The sequence below is a fragment of the Rhea americana genome, unplaced genomic scaffold, assembly GCF_003343005.1.
Source record: "Rhea americana isolate MKP2758 unplaced genomic scaffold, rheAme1 scaffold_90, whole genome shotgun sequence".
NCBI lineage: Eukaryota > Metazoa > Chordata > Aves > Rheiformes > Rheidae > Rhea > Rhea americana.
This window is the reverse complement of record NW_028187089.1, coordinates 1631438-1648864: the sequence shown is the minus strand read 5'-3', so window position 1 is coordinate 1648864 and position 17427 is coordinate 1631438. Positions and strand designations below refer to the sequence as shown.

General features: G+C 49.1%; 1 protein-coding gene across 1 annotated transcript in view; it reads right to left on the bottom strand.

Annotated features, from left to right (window-relative positions):
• LOC146584679 (Krueppel-like factor 5) overlaps positions 1 to 17427 on the bottom strand; it is a 37271-nt gene that overhangs the window by 18501 nt on the left and 1343 nt on the right. The gene's annotated exons all lie outside the window — the stretch shown is intronic.

Sequence of the window (17427 nt, the reverse complement as noted above, 5' to 3'; positions counted from 1 at the left end):
AAAAAAAAAAAAAAAAACAATTTCCAGCATTATGAAGTCCCTAAAAAGTGGTTACCTTGATGGTTGAAATCGCCCTGTACCCTTGGTTTGAAGCCTTTTTAACTTCCTGTTGCTCAGAAATACATCCCAACCTGACAGCGTTTCACTGCACTTGGAATCAGTTTACGTTTGTTTTCCCTAGAGCCGTTGGCCGAGCTGTGTAAATCCAGCTTTGCAAAGTTTTGCATGCAGAAAGGAAAAGTGGGTTTTAAAGGGCATCAGAAGAGCACCTGAAGCTGGTGCGGCAGGGGCAGAGGGACSCAGCCCTGCCTTGCCACAGATCAGGAACACCTCAGACACGATTTCTGGGCGGCAGTGACTGACACAAACATGCCTCTCCTGCAGGAAGCGGGGCGAAGGCCTAAGCAAATCTRGATCTCTGTGTTCATGCATGCAGGGAAATGCATGCGTCTTGCTGCAGAGGTGGTTTGTATAGTTCGGGGTWGAGGTGTTTTAAAGAGTGGTATCAGTTCACTGTGTTTGCAAGTTCCCAAGACMATTTCCATAGTGGGAACACAGGCAGAAGCTAACAGGATCCCCTTTAGCCCAATCTCACGGTGCCGATAAAGCCACCAACAAGCTCTGGGGTTCAAACTGTGCAAGCTGGAGACTTTCACTCCCAGGACCATGTYTGGCAGAAGCAAAGGAGACAACAGATCTGGGAAAGGAGATGGTGAGCAGAATTCGCTTTTACCRTCTCCCTTCTTGCAACCTTTTTCCCTTTCTGGTTTGATCTAGAAAAAAAAGTGAAATGCTGAAAGTGCAAGATTATGGGAAACATGGGCTGAGGCCCTGTTATCTGCACTGAGTGCATCAAGAGATGACCCTGGCTGCCCTAGATGTGCAAGGATCATGCCCTCATCTGCTCTGATGGTTGGGCTTTGTTTTCCCAAACTACCGTGCAGAGCTAACAAAAGGGGTTGGGATCAGCCCCTGGCACATAAGCCAAGAAAATACCAGCTCCTATGGGTATGACTGCTGTCAAGTCACTTGACAGGCTTCCTACCTCAATTCCCTCCCTATTAAGCTGGGTAACATGTATTTGCTGTAGTAGGCCAGGTTGTGAAGAGCACAGGGAGTCTGAAAATAGCAGTGAGACATGCTATTTATCTCTAGCTTCCTCGTATTGAAGATTAGTTGGTACACAGTGTTCAGAAGCCAGGCCTGAGGCAGTTAGCACAGGGAAAAAAAATCCATTTTCCTCCTGTCTGGAGGTAGAAACAGAGCCTGACTTTGCAATGACATCATCTTCTTCAGTTTACTAACACGGGTTTTTTTCCTTTCTTTCCTCTTGAACAGCATTTGTCCTGAGGGCAGGTGGGAGGAGGGATAGAGGAACCCGCTGGATGAGTGGGGATATGGTTCCCAACTTGCACAGCGAGTCTCTGTTTTTATTTCTTAATCTTTGCCGAGAGGCAGAGAGGGCTCTGTGGAGGTGTTTGGAGTTCAGCTGGGGAGGACATCCTCTTGGGGAATGTAAGTAGCAGCTCTGTCTGGCTGCAAAGTTTGGTAAATGCTGGGTTTCTCACAGGAAAAAAAGACAGCTGAGAAACACAGAGCTTTCTAGAGAAGGCTTTCAGGCACAGTACAAAGTCTGAGAGACCTGCTGTACAACACCCCCCCCCAAAAAAAAAAAAAAAAAATTGGATGTGCTCAGGACATGCATCTACTTCTTTGGTCTCCACAACCATTTCCCACAAGGCAGAAGTAAAGCAGACCTCCCCCAGATAAGGAGGGGACAAGGTAAGCTTAAAAATGAGGATGCCTGCCCTGAAGAGAAAGAAAAGAGGCAATCTCATGCTGTGCACGCAGGACAGACAGCCCCACCGGATGTGTAACACGAATGCTGCTGCTGAGCATAACACGCATCCCCTGGTGCACAGGGGCATGCGACACAGCTCCCAGAAAGTGCCTCCTTTCCCAGGGTGCGCAAGCTTCTCTGGGCCACAGCACCCACCACAGCCCTATCAGGGGCCCACAGGCAAAACCAGGAAAGGGCATAGACGGACAGATCTGGCTTTGAAGTCAGCCCTGCTTTGAGAGAGAGATTGGGCAAGAGCCCTCTGGAGCTCTTGCTCATTCATTGTGTGCTGTGTTTTCATGACCATAGTGGATGGCCACCTCCTCCGAAAGCTCGTCAGCCACAGTCCTTCAGATAAACAAGGAACCCCTTGTGCCATGGGCCAGAGGTGCCTGTGGCATCTACAAGTGCAAGAGCGGGAGAAACATTCCCACATGAACAGCCTCAGTGCTGCATTGGCCAAGACCCTCAAGCTCAGCCAGACCATTCTTTCTCACAGAAGTCAGGCAGCACCGCAAGGTGGATCCAGCCATGACTCAGCTTCTCTGAGGGTCAAGTTCCCACTGCCATACTCCTACGAACAGAGGACTTGTGGCATCCCACAGGACCCTCTACTGTGTTGCCCTCTGATGCACATGATCCCATGCCCCCTGGGCACCTCTGGCACATGGGTCCCCAGGGACTCCTCTGTGATGACCTCTGCCATCCCCCTCTGACTAACTCATTCTTGTGCTTAGCCACCCTCCAAGGAGGAAAGATTTTGGCAAGACCTGACCTAAATCTGTTATCCTTCTCCACACCTCCTAGAGCATGCTTGAAAATCTCCTGTGTCTCTATCCAGAGACACAAGAGAGTGCCTCTGGTGGAGAATCTGAGAGTGGATTATCACTAGCTTGCTCGTATTGAACGTTAGTTGGTACACAGTGTTCAAAAGCCAGGCCAGCCAGATCCAGAGTGGGTTCCCTCCACATTTCAACACAGGGCTGAGGACCTGGTCTCTTCACACATTTCTCACCCTGACCTGGATTCTTTCTCCAAGTTCAGTGTTGAAAACAAGCCACGGCCCTCTAGTGCCAAGCAATGGGGAATAATTATCTCTACTGCCCAAAACAATATTTGTCTGGCTTCCATGGGTTCAGCATTAGCCTTTGCCCTGTTTTAACTCCACATTCTCTTTTCTACTGCTGCCTGCTCATTTTTAATCAATGTGTCCAGTTTATTCTCCTGAAACACTTAGCTTCATCCTAACTGTTAGCATTTCTTCAAGTAATCAACACTGTGGTAAATCCTCATCTTGTCCTCCCAGTTCAGAGTCACTCACACATTTTATAGATGGCCAGTTGGACCAACCAGGGCTAGAAACGGGCCCAGGCTTCTCTGCCTCCCACAATGAGCCATCAAAATCAACTCTCTGGATTCATTTTTTCCACTTTTTGGCACGCACATTCTGGGATTTGCTTCTAAATGAGAGTGTGTTCCTTGCAAGCCCTTGATAGCCCACAGAGCCATATGGCCTTGAAAGGATGGGTGCCGAATTGAGCCAAGGACACTGAGAACTGCCAGTCATCTCTGGAGAACCACTGGTCTCCTATGTGCTGCCTGGGCCTGCTTATGAGGAGATGTTTTAACATGAAACTTTGAGGTCAGAGCCATAAGCGCTTTGAGGATAAGAGCTGTGCCTTCTCATGCCCATCAGCTGGAAGAGGACAAAATAGCTTCAGAAACACCTATATGCTTCTGTCAAACACTTTCATAGGTAACACTTGAGCCTGAAAGTGATGGTCCAGCCTCGTACAGGTGAGAAAGGAAGGGAGGGCTGAAGCAGCCTCATCTAGGGAACTGAAATGAACGGAGCCACCACCACCCCCTGCCAGAAGATGAACAAAACCCTTTTCTGTCTCAGCCCTTATCTGCCAGACAGCTGCTTTCAAGACCTGCCCTATTAACCAGCACAAATACACAAGGAAACAATTCAGTGTTAAGCTGGTCTTAGCCCAGAAGAAACCCCACAGATACGTATTCTTTGCAGACTCCTTGCCATCACCAGGAGCAGGTCCTCACAGCAGGACTCCAGCAGTGGTAGAGGGACAGCTCAGGAAAGGGCATCTGAGGACACCACGGTGGGCTCTGCTATGCACTAGGTGGCTTACATGAGAAGTGAATGAACAGTAGCACTCAGTCCATCATTTCCTCCCTGCCTGCCAACCAAAAGCAGGCAGTTAACCATTTTCTTGACTTTCTAGGAAGGACTTAACCTTTCATATAGCCATGGAGCTCAGTTCAGCTCAATACTGCAGCAAGAGACACTCTACTGTGGCTCTTTGGAAGAAGCCTCCAGCGCCTTCCAGTTCGAGAGCAACTAGCTCTTCGGTGGAGACAGGGGTCCTGCTTCCGCTGTAGTCATTATCAACCCAATCATAGCAATCTCTGGAGACGAGGGTGAGATACGGGGGTCTAGAGAAGCATGTGCTCCAGACTCCACCAACTGCATTGACAAGGGCTCCACAGACTGTAAAGAGAGTCAGCAGCTCAGGCAGTGGACCCAAGAAATTTGTAATAAAGGAAAAGCACATATCAGTAAAAATGACTGTGAATTTGGAACCTGGGGAAGCATCTCCTCTAAATTTTGATTTTTGATTTGGTCAGAAAGGGAAAACAAATCAGAATAGCTTTCAACAGAATAAAAGCACTGAATTCCTGTGGGTTTTTTTTTCCCTCAAAACCAAAGTACCCCCACAGGGCACTGGCCTGCCCCACAGGGAGGTCTCTGCAACATACCAGAAGAAAGCAAGCAAGAAAGCAAAGGAAGAAAAAGGAAATGAGTTTGAATGAGCACTTTGTCCACTGAAAACAAGGCTGTCAGACACAGATTTCAGTCCCACAGGAAAGACAGCATTTGCACTACATTCAGCACAGTTAGGATTCAAACTTGGGGCCTGGTGACTGAAATTCCGCAAAGGAATTCCTCTCAGCTGGAGGAAGATTTATTTACTGAGAAGTGCCCAGGACTGTGAAATCATTAAAAACTCAGCCCTGCAAACCAGTTGCTTGATGAAGAAAGTAGTTAATGAATCCTTGGTTCCACTGGCTCTCTGCTGAGTGGATTCTCCTATGGCTAATAGCAAAGCATCAACAGAAGCCTTTCTCCTCTACTCTGCCAACTTTCTGCCAATTTTCACAAACCCTGCAGGAACCTCCTGCCTTGGAATCCACCATCCCATATTCAGATTTGGCCAAAGGCAGGCTGAGAAGTTACTAGGGCATTGATCAATACACAGAGAGCTTCAGAAAACCACTTCTTCGGAGGACACAGTAAAACTGACGCTTGAGCTAACCATGCCATTTTGCTAGTGATTAACCAAAAACATCGTTAGAACAGTGCTAGGCATTGCAAGTAGCCAAGACAGTAGGCGGGACCTGTCTTTCCCATGATTAAACACTTTTTAATCTGAAGTTGATAAATAACAAACCGCCATAGAAACATCAAATGTTGTCACCACACAGGCAGCACCAGGGAACGCGGAGAGAAATCAATGTTTGCTAAACAGGGAACGAGCTTGTTAAGTTGGTAGAGGGAGGGGTTGAGGAGAAGGATTTTCTTCGGATCTCTACACTCAGCAGCCTCAAGCCCTGTGCTAACCTCCATCTGGCACCACCCAACTCTGCATTACTGGGAGGGTATCAAGCCTGAGTCTGAAGCCTGATGCCCCCCCCCAAACCTAGCTGGGTCTCCAGCTCTTGCTCATAGTGAGCACTGGCCATGGAAACATCTGCAGAAAACATCTAAGAGGACCCTGCTGTGCTAGTCATTGAACAAACCCAAAGAGGCAAAGAACTTTCAGGAGAGGGAAGGGGAGTACAAGGAAGACGCCAGCTTCCCCCTGGCAGATCAGCCAGTGACATGACCCCCTCGTGAGTGGTATTTGCAACACGGAGGTTCAAGGCAAGGAAGCATAAAGCGCATAGGCACAGCTACCCCAGCTGCATAGGGAGCCCTTCCTTCAGGTGAGTGACCCTCCCCAAGCACACACGTAGGGGGCAATGATTGCGCCTGTTGTCCAGACCTTAGGATTACGCAGTACAGCCTCTTTCTCATACGTGCACCTGCATGAAACTCCAGCCTCCCAGGGAATCAGCAAACAATAGAGAGGAAAATCATCAATCAAAAACCATGGCAAGTACCTGGCAGTACCCCCTTAAGGGGACACGTTATAAATAGACTGTATTTATATACAGATTTGGTTCAATATCAGCATTTATTGTCTCTCTAGTTAAATATTGACCTGAGTAAATATTTGTTTCTCTGATCATTCAGTTTTGATATTGACCTCAATCGACGTTATTTTCTGTTTGTTCCTCATGTCTTCTGGAACTCTCTGCAAAAAGGGATTAGCAAAGAAACCCCCAGGACTTTCCTTTCAAGTACACACAGGCACGCAGGGCCAAACGTTTGGCTGCTGTAAACAATCAGCATGCCATTGCAGGCAGCAGAGCAGTACCCTATGCTTATGTATGAAAGCTGCTGCCCTGCAGAAGGGCCCAGCTAAAGTCTTCTGCTCACTCCATCAGAGGCTCCCAAAGAGGTTAGGAGCAACTACAAGAAGGCAGCACTGTTTTCAAATGCAGCTGTGTCTGCATTACATGCACTGGGAAAGATACATCTTCACTAACTTTTGCCACCTGAAAAGTAAGCATCTAAGCTGAACTTTTGGTGCAGGCTCTCCAGGGGAAGACTGCCAGAGGTGATTTACCCTGCCAGCTTTCCATCTTGAAGCTTTCACACCTTTCCACTCGAAAGAGAACTTCCTGGAGCAGGGCCGCTACGTTAAGGCTTTTCCCCAGCTTTCTTCTGGGAGCTCATAAGTGGCTTAAGAACTGAGCCACACTGCTCTGGAGGTTTATTCTGGAAGAAAAGAAGATTCTCTTCTGTCTTTTTGTTTGAATTACCTGAGTTAATTAGCACCTCTCAGAAATAAATAATTTCCTTTGAGCCCAAGAAAGCCATCAGGGCAGATGTGGGCAGCCAGGGTGCTGGCTGGTCTCTGGCAGAGACAGTAGGCTGCAATGTTCTGAGTAGACTTGGTGCTCTGTTTATTGTTCCTTTCTTCCTACAATTGGTGAAGACTCAATAATAGGCAGCCTACCTTGATCTTCTATCACAGAAATCAATGCCACTACTGTCAGTGAGCCCAAGTGAGAGAAATCAGGAGAAAATGTTCATCCAAATCCAATATCAAGTGCCTGGAAGAGGAACAGTTTGGAACAGCCAGGCTCCAAGGGGAGTTTTGAGAGAGTGAGAAAGAAAGAAATCATTTCAAAGATAGTGCCATACATGGACTGAAAATAAACTGGCAAAATAAACCTTGGAGACAGTGAGCTTGGAGGAAGCTCTGGCACTGCTACATCACCTCTAGGCTGTACTGAATGCTCTGGCCATCCAGAGTCACTGGCTGTGGCAGAAAACATTGGCCTTCCCTGCCAAGACCAAGCAAGACACCAGAATAAACAGATTGCTCTGCAGATGCTCAAGGCAGCTCCCCATCTGGCCTTAAGCTGGTCTACACTTGTGGGAGGAAGTCACAGATCAATATTAGAATATCTCCACACCAGTTTCCCCTCTCCCTGGGCTACCAAACACAATCCTTACACAATCTTAGCGCAAAACAAACAGCTGGAGGGAGTCCGAAGGCAGATAGGGAAAGGACAACAGCCCTTTCTTCTCACCCATTGCTCACTCCTCTGCTCTGAAAGAAGGGCAACTCCGTTAACTGTGTGTGTATTGGAGGGGGTACATGAAAACATCCACTTCGTGTCTTTACAGGCAATTTTCTATTTCCAAACTGCTGTTGCTCATAAAGGGCCTGGATCAAGCCTCTCAAAGCCAACTGGAGGCTTTCCATCAGCCTAAGAGGGCACCCACCGTCAGATACAGGTGGCTGAGCTGAGTGGACTTTGGTATGAGCTAGTACAGCTCTTTGGATTCTTTTCTAGAGAGATCAGATGGTCTAATTTTATTTCAACTCCTGGAAGATCAGGAGGCTTGGAGCTATTTCAGCCACAGCCAAAACATCCAGGCCCTCAAGTGTTTCCCCAGTTTATGCATGCATACAATCAAAAGTTGAATTTGGATAGCCACACAGCCGCAGCTGGCATCATCAGTTGAGAGAAGGCCCACCTGCAGCTTTATTTCTCTTCCTTGGGTGCAGCATCCTCTCTAGTACTCCCTCTCTTCTTCTCTCCCTTCTGAATCTGAGAAGATGGTGCATCTCAAATGTCACCGTTCCCTAGGATTACCTGGACAAATTCATCCACCTATTTGTAGCTATTGCAGAGCCACAGGGTGTGTCCTTGAGGTCTCCAGCTCATTTCCAGTTATGCATCCATGCTGCATGTTTCAAGTTGGGTGTGGCATGGAAGAGGCTGTTATAGTACAGAGGGAGCTTTCTCAGACTCTCCTGAATGATGGGTGGGATTCATTCCACCTCACACAAACCATCTAAGAACTCACACACATCATCTAGTCTCCTGCGATCAGAAGAGATGATGTACATTCCAAGGGCAGGGTCTGACAAAGGCAGAATGAGTCATCTGCTGCTTGCTGGGGCTTGTRAAGTCCTCATGGCATTCAGCAAGTGATAAAACAGGCCATAAACCCTGTTCTTCCCAGTACAAGCAGACCCGATACCCCATGTATTTCTGGGAAAAGCAGGTCAGGTTTCATGTGCAGACAGCAAATCCTACCATCAGCATGACTCTCAGCTTCCTTGTCAAATATTTAGCAAGCAGCATAGGGATTGCCCAGCTCATGCTGGAATCTGAGCCCTCTTCAGATAATATTGAACGATTTCTTTCCCTCTGAGTGCAATAACCCTCCTGATTCTTCAGTCTTTAAGGGCTATATGGCTGAGGAGGCAGGGGCAGCAGGAGGTTGAGAGGAAGAGGAAGATAAGCCAGGTAGAGACTGATGTAAAGGAAGAGCTGGGCACTGCATGGGCCCTTGACAAGACTGGTAGCCTTGCTGGGAGAAAATGGCATCACATGGCAAACAAGAGAAGACTAAGACATGTGAAAACCTGGTGTTTGAGTGAACAGACCTTTGGGCCAACTTCTCTCTTATGGGCTTGCATAGCACCTGGCATAATATATAGGGCCTATTAAATACTACCAGAATTAATGACATGGACCAAAGCAGGCATGGGAGCAGATATGCCTGCTGCAGCCCCTTCTTGCATGTGCTTCTGCCATCTATGTTTCCTAGCATGTGTGCTTCTAAGAGTCTCTGCTCTGGCCCAAGAGGAGAAAGCCTCAAACATCAAGATCGCCGCAGCCAGTGAATTTAGAAAAAACTCAGTTTAAGCCCTCTCTTTTCCACATGTCCCCTGTATGGAAATGAATTTCTAAGTGATGATAATTAGTGAATACTGATTATGGCACAGGTTGATTAACAATCAATTGACAGCTCCTGTGGAGAAGGCACTGAGCTCTGGAGAAGTTCCAGCAGGAGCCTTTCAGAGACTTAGAATTGCCAGCTTCTGGGAAATGTGAGGACTGTGATACTACGTATGTCCAAAAGGTGAGGTAAAACAGTCAACCAGGCAAATGATTTTGAGTTCTACCAGAAGCACATCTCAGAACCACCAAAGTAGCAAATATGGAAGTTACTCACAACAAAACATTTTGTTCTAAAATGTTAATATTTTGAATACTGAATTGGAAAGGAGAGATGGAGATACTTTCATTCAGGGTCACAGACTTGGGTCATTTCCACACTTTAAAGAACACCATCACCTTGTGTTCCTTACAAGAATTTTCACTTGAAACTATTCAGCTATCCATGAGTTCAGCTCCATAAACTGTCCTTGAGGAGCAACAAAATGGAAAATGATAATGTTCTCCAGGCAACACTTAAATGATGGGCTGAACTGGTTGTTGAGTAAGTATCCACAGATCTCTGCCCATTCCTGGATGGGTTCAGAATTGTGAAACAATTGCCATAGACATGATAGAAGTGATAATGGATGGATGTCCTCTTCTGCAAGGGGTAAGTACCTGTAGTTTTGGAAGCTGAAAGATCTGACTGGATTATTCTATGACCAATTACTTGCAATTCTCTTCTCTTAATTGCACTGGAAATACTACAAAGAGCAAGGTTGTTAAATACATTTTAATACTTGGAAATCCCGTCTTTGGTGGAAACTTGAAGGTCCTCATCACCTTAAAAAAGCAATAATCATCTTAAAAGAACTCTCCAAGCATTTCTGAATTTAATGAAGGATTCTTTGTTTGAGTTTCAATTTGAGCTTGGAGGGAGCTGAACCTCTTTGATGTGGGAAACAGCCCATGGGTTTTTTTGAGTGTTTTCATGCTAGCTCAAGTTCTGAGAACATCTGAATTGTAAACATTAGTTATCCAATCCCCAAACACCAAATGTACCCTGTGACTCATGTAAATCACCAATAGAGCACAAGAAAAGCAAATATTCTAATCAAGGAGCTCAGCTAACAAGACGGTCGTAAGTGTGATTATTTGCAGTGCATGGGTTAGATAAAGGAACTCACTGGACCAGGGAATGAGAATAAAATAGCATACATAGCTGACCAAACAGGTTTGAGATGTGAAAAAATCACATTTGATGATGCACCGGCCAGAAACACACTTTCCAAGACATTTGTGATTAATTTCAGATGATTGTGTTTGCTTTCCACAGATCACTCAGAAGTAGCGATAAAGGGAAATCTATCACATTGCCTATGGAGTGGGTGTCCCCTGCTCATTTCCTCACTTAAATACCTGCTTTTTTAATGTTCAGAAATGTGCTTTTCTAGCTAACCCGCAGCCTCTCCTGTGTCAGGAAATGGAAACCAGGTTCCAGAAAGGCCTGTGTAGGAGGAAAAGGAACTGCAGGCCTATAATCTTGTTCTTCTGTGTTGTCCCTTTCACTCACTCCCCACCTTGCAGAGCTAAACTTCCCCAAAGCAGAACAATCGGCCTTTGTATCACGTGGACAAAGCCATTGTGCTCGAATGAGCTCAAAGTTCGACCAAAGCATTTCATCTTACACCTTGTCTGCTTCCAGCAGCTCTTGCGTGCACACRCACACAAACACAATGAAATCTGTTAGTATAGGGGACTTTAAAAAAAAAACACAGCAGTTGCAGTGGCTAAGTTCCCCCAAATTGCCCAGTCGTTGGCTCACCAGTAACACAGGTATTGACCAAAGCTTCCAGAGCAGTAGRAAGCTCACCACTGACTTTGGACCTGGCCATAAAGGTCACAAAAAACTACCAGGAAGCAAAATAGCAAAGTCCCAACTTCTCCTGACTCTGGCAGACATGAGTATTTATACAGCYGTGATGCCAGAGTATCTGCGCAGCTCAGAGGTCCTGCAAGTCTATCACTTGAGATGTACAAATCAGGAAGTGGAAGGACTGAAATAACGTCCAGCCACAGTCATACAGGGAATCTGTGGCATGCCCAGGAACTGAGCATCTGTCTGCAAGCTGGCACTCTAACCACTACGTCATCGCTCAGCCATTAGAAAGAAGGAGGCAAGCAAGGAACTTGCCCATCCCTGCCACYGTTACTGCTGCCTGCCCCCACAACAGGATCCAATCTGCAAGTCACAGCACCCACCATCACTCAGATGCAGCACTACGCAGACAGGCGTCTGGCCTGGATGGGCTCTGATACGATCTTCCTGTAGGAGCAGAGTGACAAATTCTTCCTCTCTGCAGCCTTCAGCTTAATCTCCGCTGACCCTGCTGCCCCTTACCAGACAGGGAAGGCTCATCAGACTTGGTAAACTGCAGCTGGCCCTGAAAGGATCACACTTCATCTGACCCACAAGCAAAACAGCCTGAGAGGATCACCTTCACGAGATCCCTTTAGCCAGAGGTCACACAGGGCTCAGCCACACTAGCTCTCTTTGGCTCAGGGCTGCCAACCCACAATCTCCAACAAGATTGATTTGATCCCTGTACTAAGAGGGATCAAGTGAGCACGTTCCTCCTTTTCCAGCCTTTAATTCTACATCTCAGGATCACTGATCTGTTTCTGCATAGCTGTTGAGCCTGCTTGGTTTGCTGGCACCCTTGGAAAATGAAAGTCATTGGCACACAGCATTTTGCACTCCTCTCTGGGATGCGTGGACATTTCTAAYCTCTTCCACAAAGTCAGGAAGATCTGAGCGAGCAGAACATCCTGGCCACCTAAGAGGAAGATGAGTGCCCTGACTTCACATCGCCCAGAAGAGTGCATTATGCAAATCAGACAGCTTGAAAAGAGGAAGAAAGTACTGAGTCACCGAATCCTAGGCAATGATACCACTCTGCTCCATTTCCACACCTGTTTGCACAGTCGTAATCATGGGATCCTGGTACAGAGGCCTGGGCTCAGCTCCCTGCTCAGCATGTGGAGCAAGGGGTGGGTGAGATTTCAAGGCAGCACGCAGGTCCTGTGCACTGTTCTGAATCATGACTTGTCTGATGCATGGTGCTGTAAAGCTTGCACAGTCCCCTTGCAATGTCATGATTTGGCAAAGCAATAGGCAGGGGAACGCCTCCACATTGCAACATCAAGAGCTCAGCACACCACACAAAGCCATTCCTCAAATGTGGGCACAGCCTTGAAAATGGGCATTGCACTGTTGAGCTCGTATCTGTGGTGTCCTCGTCGTTGGGCCAGTGTTCAGGGAAGTGTTGTGAGCTCCTCCTCAGTTTGCTGAGTACTATGAGAAAACCAGGAGAGGGCTAGAAGGGGCCGAGGAACACAATACTTTCAGTCCTCCTTCAGCACAGGCCATCCAAGGAGTGGCACTAAACTGCAGAAAGATCCCCAAGACAAGCCATCCCCAGCCAAAACAAACTGTCAATATSCCATTACCAATTTCAGCTCTGCAGTAAAACTCCAAAGTTACTGTCTTTCCTTTTCCCCCAAAAAAGCTGAATACATTCATTACATGAAACTCTTGATGGCCCAAGGAAATGAATGGCTCTTTGACTGCTATGCTGTGGACTTCTGTGTCTCTGCTAATGAATAAAGTGGAGCTTCCTGACCCTAGTACAAACCATATCTGCATAAGCAAGACCCATCACCCAGGTTCCTATTAGGCCATGCAAAGTGCRGTACAACTGGAGACCAGGAAGGCCAGTCCCCAGTCAAAAATAAGGCAAACCATCTAGTCCTTACTACAGGGCAGCCACATGCATTACATCAACATGGCTGAAAGGGCTGGGACCCATGAGAAGTAGAACACAGCACACAGAGCCAGCACGGAGAGAGCAAAAAAAGAAACAGCAGTTTGGGGCCTTGTGGGGCTTAAAAGAAGAGCAGACAGCACATAAGGCTAAGGGGCCAACTTTCCACTCTGGAGCAGCTGAAAGCGGAAGACATCCTCACTGCTCATGGGACAGCTCCACGCACCAAACCAGCCCCAATCCAGTTCAGCAGCTGTTGGAGCCAGCCTGGTGGAGTCATTTGCTCCTGTTTCTCTACTTGCACAGTGCACCCAGGGAAAGGGAGACAACGAATGACATGCCAGCTCAGGGTCTTCCCCAGCCACACTCACCCAAGGCCTTTCTCTGTCACACTATGATAGCTCATGCCCCTCACCAGGTGCTCACTGGCCTCAACCCAACTGTTCCTGTGGCTCCTGAAAGAGGCAGGCAAGGGTTAACCTGGTGGGACAGGCTGGGTTTTTTCTATATATTTTCCTAGCCACTCCTCCTCTTCCCTGGGTCCTGACCTCACTCAGTTGCTGCATATCCAGGTAACTCTGATGAGTGACTCTTCTAACATCAGCAGAGCAGGCCTGAATTTGCAGACAATACATCTCATTGAGATACGCACTTCCTACTTCCTTCCCCTAATCCTCTAAGCACAGGCAATTGCAACCAGCAAGCTAACACTAGCATAGGCCCCAGTCCTCCCTACCTCCTTAGTKTTAGCAAATCCAATTATGGTGATGAGCATGGGCCAACCCTTCCACCCCATCAGCACCTGTTACACTGACTCCATGACAGGGTATTAGGAGCCAGTGTCCACCACTACTTTCCTGCATGTGTTTGGCAGGGAAGAGGGAAAATGCTACCACCTTCCTGCTCTCCCACATCTCCTAGGCCCCATGAAGCTCAGGATGGGAGGGAAGAGCAAAGATGAGGCAGGGCAAGAGACTCTGCAAGGGCAAGGACCAGCCTTACAAGACAAGCACTTGGGGTAGGATAGCAGACAAGCCCTAGAATCCCTCTCAGTCCCCTTGCTCCAGATATACATACCCTACATTTCCATTCCATTCTAAAATGCTTCCTTGAACATGCTTTGCCTTTGCTTTCATTTGCTTTCCTTTATCTTCCTTCCACAATTGGTCTCTTGAGATTAAAAGGGGAAAATTCTATTTCCATTCAATCTGACTCAGATCAGAAAGGGAAAATGCTTTCATTTTATAGATGTGGATCCCTTTTCTTGCTGCACTTTTTTCTTTTTTTTATTTTGGGGCAAGGCTGGAAAGGCAGAGAGAAGGGTAAAATTATCCATAAACTGCACAAATGATCTCTTTCCATCTGAACCCAATATTGAATAATATTTTCAGCAGAAAATATCTCCCACCCTCCCCTATTGTTTGAAAATCTATTTGTGGAGGAGGTGGGAGCTTTCCAAGGAATAATACAAAGAGAATGGCTGGAGTTTGTTAGTGTCTTTGCTGGTGATCAGTGAGAGAGAAAGGCAGGACAACTCAAGCACTATACAGTTAGAAATGCCCTGTGGGCAACAGCCAGTGCTGGATCTCTGACAGGTCATAGCCCTTTTCATAAGTCTTGTCAAATGGCTCTTAAAAAAACAGCCTCCTGGAGCAAAGGGTTTCCCCAACTTAAAGCAATCCAGCTTTTCAACCCTCCAGCTATGGCAGCTTCTTCAGCGTCTCTTTTCTAYAGCAATCAGAGCATTTGGCATTCATAAAAGCAGTGTGGGCCAAGTCACAGAAAGCTCCACCCTGGGAGATCTGGGGCCAGCCCTGCTCCTTGAGGATTTTGCCACCCATAACTATGGGCCCCAAGGAAGGCTTGGTCAAAAGCCCTGCCTCAGCTGTGGGAGGCTGAGCTGGTGACGCACAGGACGTTGCTGAGGCCAGCTTCCCTGCTTTCTAGCCTCCTTCCAGCTGGATATGGATTGCTGGCAAGGAACCTCTGCCTCACACACCCCTATGCACAGCCTTGCATAACACACGGGCCATGCCCACAGCAAGGTGCTTATCACACTCCCATGGAAATGCCTCCGGTCACCACTAACAGATCTGATCATCCAAATGATCCCCAGCATCAGGGACCTCTTTGTCCGAACAGGGACTGAGTGGCATGATGTTGGTCCTGCGCCAAAGAGCTGACATTCCTGATTGGCTACCCCTAGGGCTTCCCACCAGACTCACCCTTCCCCTCAGCTGCTTCCAATCCAGGGAGACTGGCAGTGGGGTTGAATTGCCCCAGTGACCAAACTGGAGTGAGAAGGGCAGTGAGGACAGCATCCTGACGTGCAGGCATTGCCAACTGCAGTGGAAAAGACACGGCGGACTCTATGTCCTCACATTCACACACCCATGCGAGGACAAGACGTAGCAATGGGCTGACCAAAGCGAGGAGCCACCACTCTGGAGAGAGCCACTGCCCGTTTGYCCCCGGAGTGCTTTCCAGCCAGGGACTAGGCGTGAGCTGTGCTCCCCAGGTCACGTGCTGAACCCTCGGTGCAGTAGTAAGCACCAGCCCGGTTGCCTAATCCTCTGGCAGCTTGGGTTACAGCCGCTTAACGAGCCGCACAACGAGGAGAAAGCAAACTTCACCCTCCTCCCAGATCAAATAGGGAGCTACCATACTTTCACACATATAACCTGCACTCAAGATAACCCACACCTCCTTTTTAAGTAGTGGTTCTTTAGTATCCAACTTTAGATAACCTGCCCAAATCAGGCACTGAGGGACGGGGGCTCTGGGGATAAAGGGAGCAGCACAAGGAGTGCCTGGGGAGGACAGAGAAAACAGGGCAGCTCTGAGCAATGAGAAATACAGGGATTGCTGGGGAAGAGGAGGACTGGGTGGCAAATGCCCTCTCTCCTAATTTGATCCCTACACATCCATAACCACCTCTTGCCACTGTTTCGCACTTTTATTTGCTGGATTACCAGGGAATTATAGAAATGAAAATACGGTAAGAGGAGACACTGCCTTCATTTCACAACCTTCCTTTGAGCCTCCCCCATGGTGCTGGCCGTAGGCCCCTTCCTTTGAAGGACATCCCTGACAGCAACCCCTCAGCGCAAGGGGCATGTGGACATGGATTGGCCCCACTCAGGACCACCAGCACAGCACATTCATCTAGCAGTCAGCTTATTGGGCAGGGAGAAGAGCAGCTTCCCAGGAGATGGCCATCCTGGGCTCTGACCAATTCCCTTCTTGACCTTCTCTGCATTGGGGCTACTTCTCCTAGGAAAAGAAATAGCTCCCTGAGCAGACATCCATTTGGCTGCTGTCCTCAAGCCCTGCAATTGGTGGAAGGCAACTAGCTATGAAGCAAGCCAGGCTAGGAGCCCCAAGATAGACCCTTCTGGCATCAGTGGCACCGCTGCTGCTGGGAGAGGTGAACCAAGGACAGAGAGTGAGGAAGGAGCAGGACAAAGCCCTGATCCCTTCTGCCATGAGAATAACAGCCTGAGCAGGCCTGGTCCATCACAGAGCCAAAATTAAAGCTCCCTTTCCAAGCTGCGCTGCGAGAACGCTCTTGCAGGTTACATGTGCTTGCAAGAAGGAACCAGAGCCCTGCTAGATCCCTGTCTCACGGGCACATTGCACTTCGGGGGTCCCTTCCTGAGATGCCCGTCAGGGCGGGCTGCCGGTAGAAGATCCTCCCTGGGAGGGCGCGGGAAGGGAACAACCGCTAGAGGCGAGGCTGGGCCACCGGAGCGTCTCCAGCCCCCAGCAGCGAGCACTAGCGGAGGGGGTGCAGGGTTTCATGCGGAGGAGGGTTTTAACATGTGCAAGGAAACACTGGGAGGTGCTTGGGGCAGAGCAAGCGGGGGGTCTCTGCGAACCGCGGGCCCCCCACGCGGCGGGGGCGAGGGGATGGGCGGGAGGCGGCTGGGACGTCCGCGGGGAGGCTGCGCGCCTGGGGCGCCGCGGCAGGCTGCCAGGCCCCCACGACGTGGCTGGTGGCCCAGGTCCCTCCGATGCTGCCACCCGGGGCCTCCCTCCCTCCGCTGGGCCTGGGRCGGCTCGTAGCCAGGAGCAGGCGGCCATGTCGGGACGGGCAGCRCGCTGTCCCCCTCCCTGCCGCGGGGCTCCCGGGAGCCGCCCCTCGGCCACCGCGCCGTCCCCGCCCTCAGCACCCCCGGGGCTGCCACCGCTCCCCGGCTCCGCGAGGGCCCGCGGCCGGCGCCACGGGGGAGGCTCTGCCGGCTCCTGGCGAGCCCGCGCCCACCGGGACGCRGAGCCCGGAAAAGCGTCCCGGCCCCGCGCCACGCCTCGAGGGCCCCGAACCAAAATGGCGCTGGGGAGGCCGCGGCGCCGCGTTGGCCGTCAGCCGCCGCCCAGCCTGCGCCTTGGCCT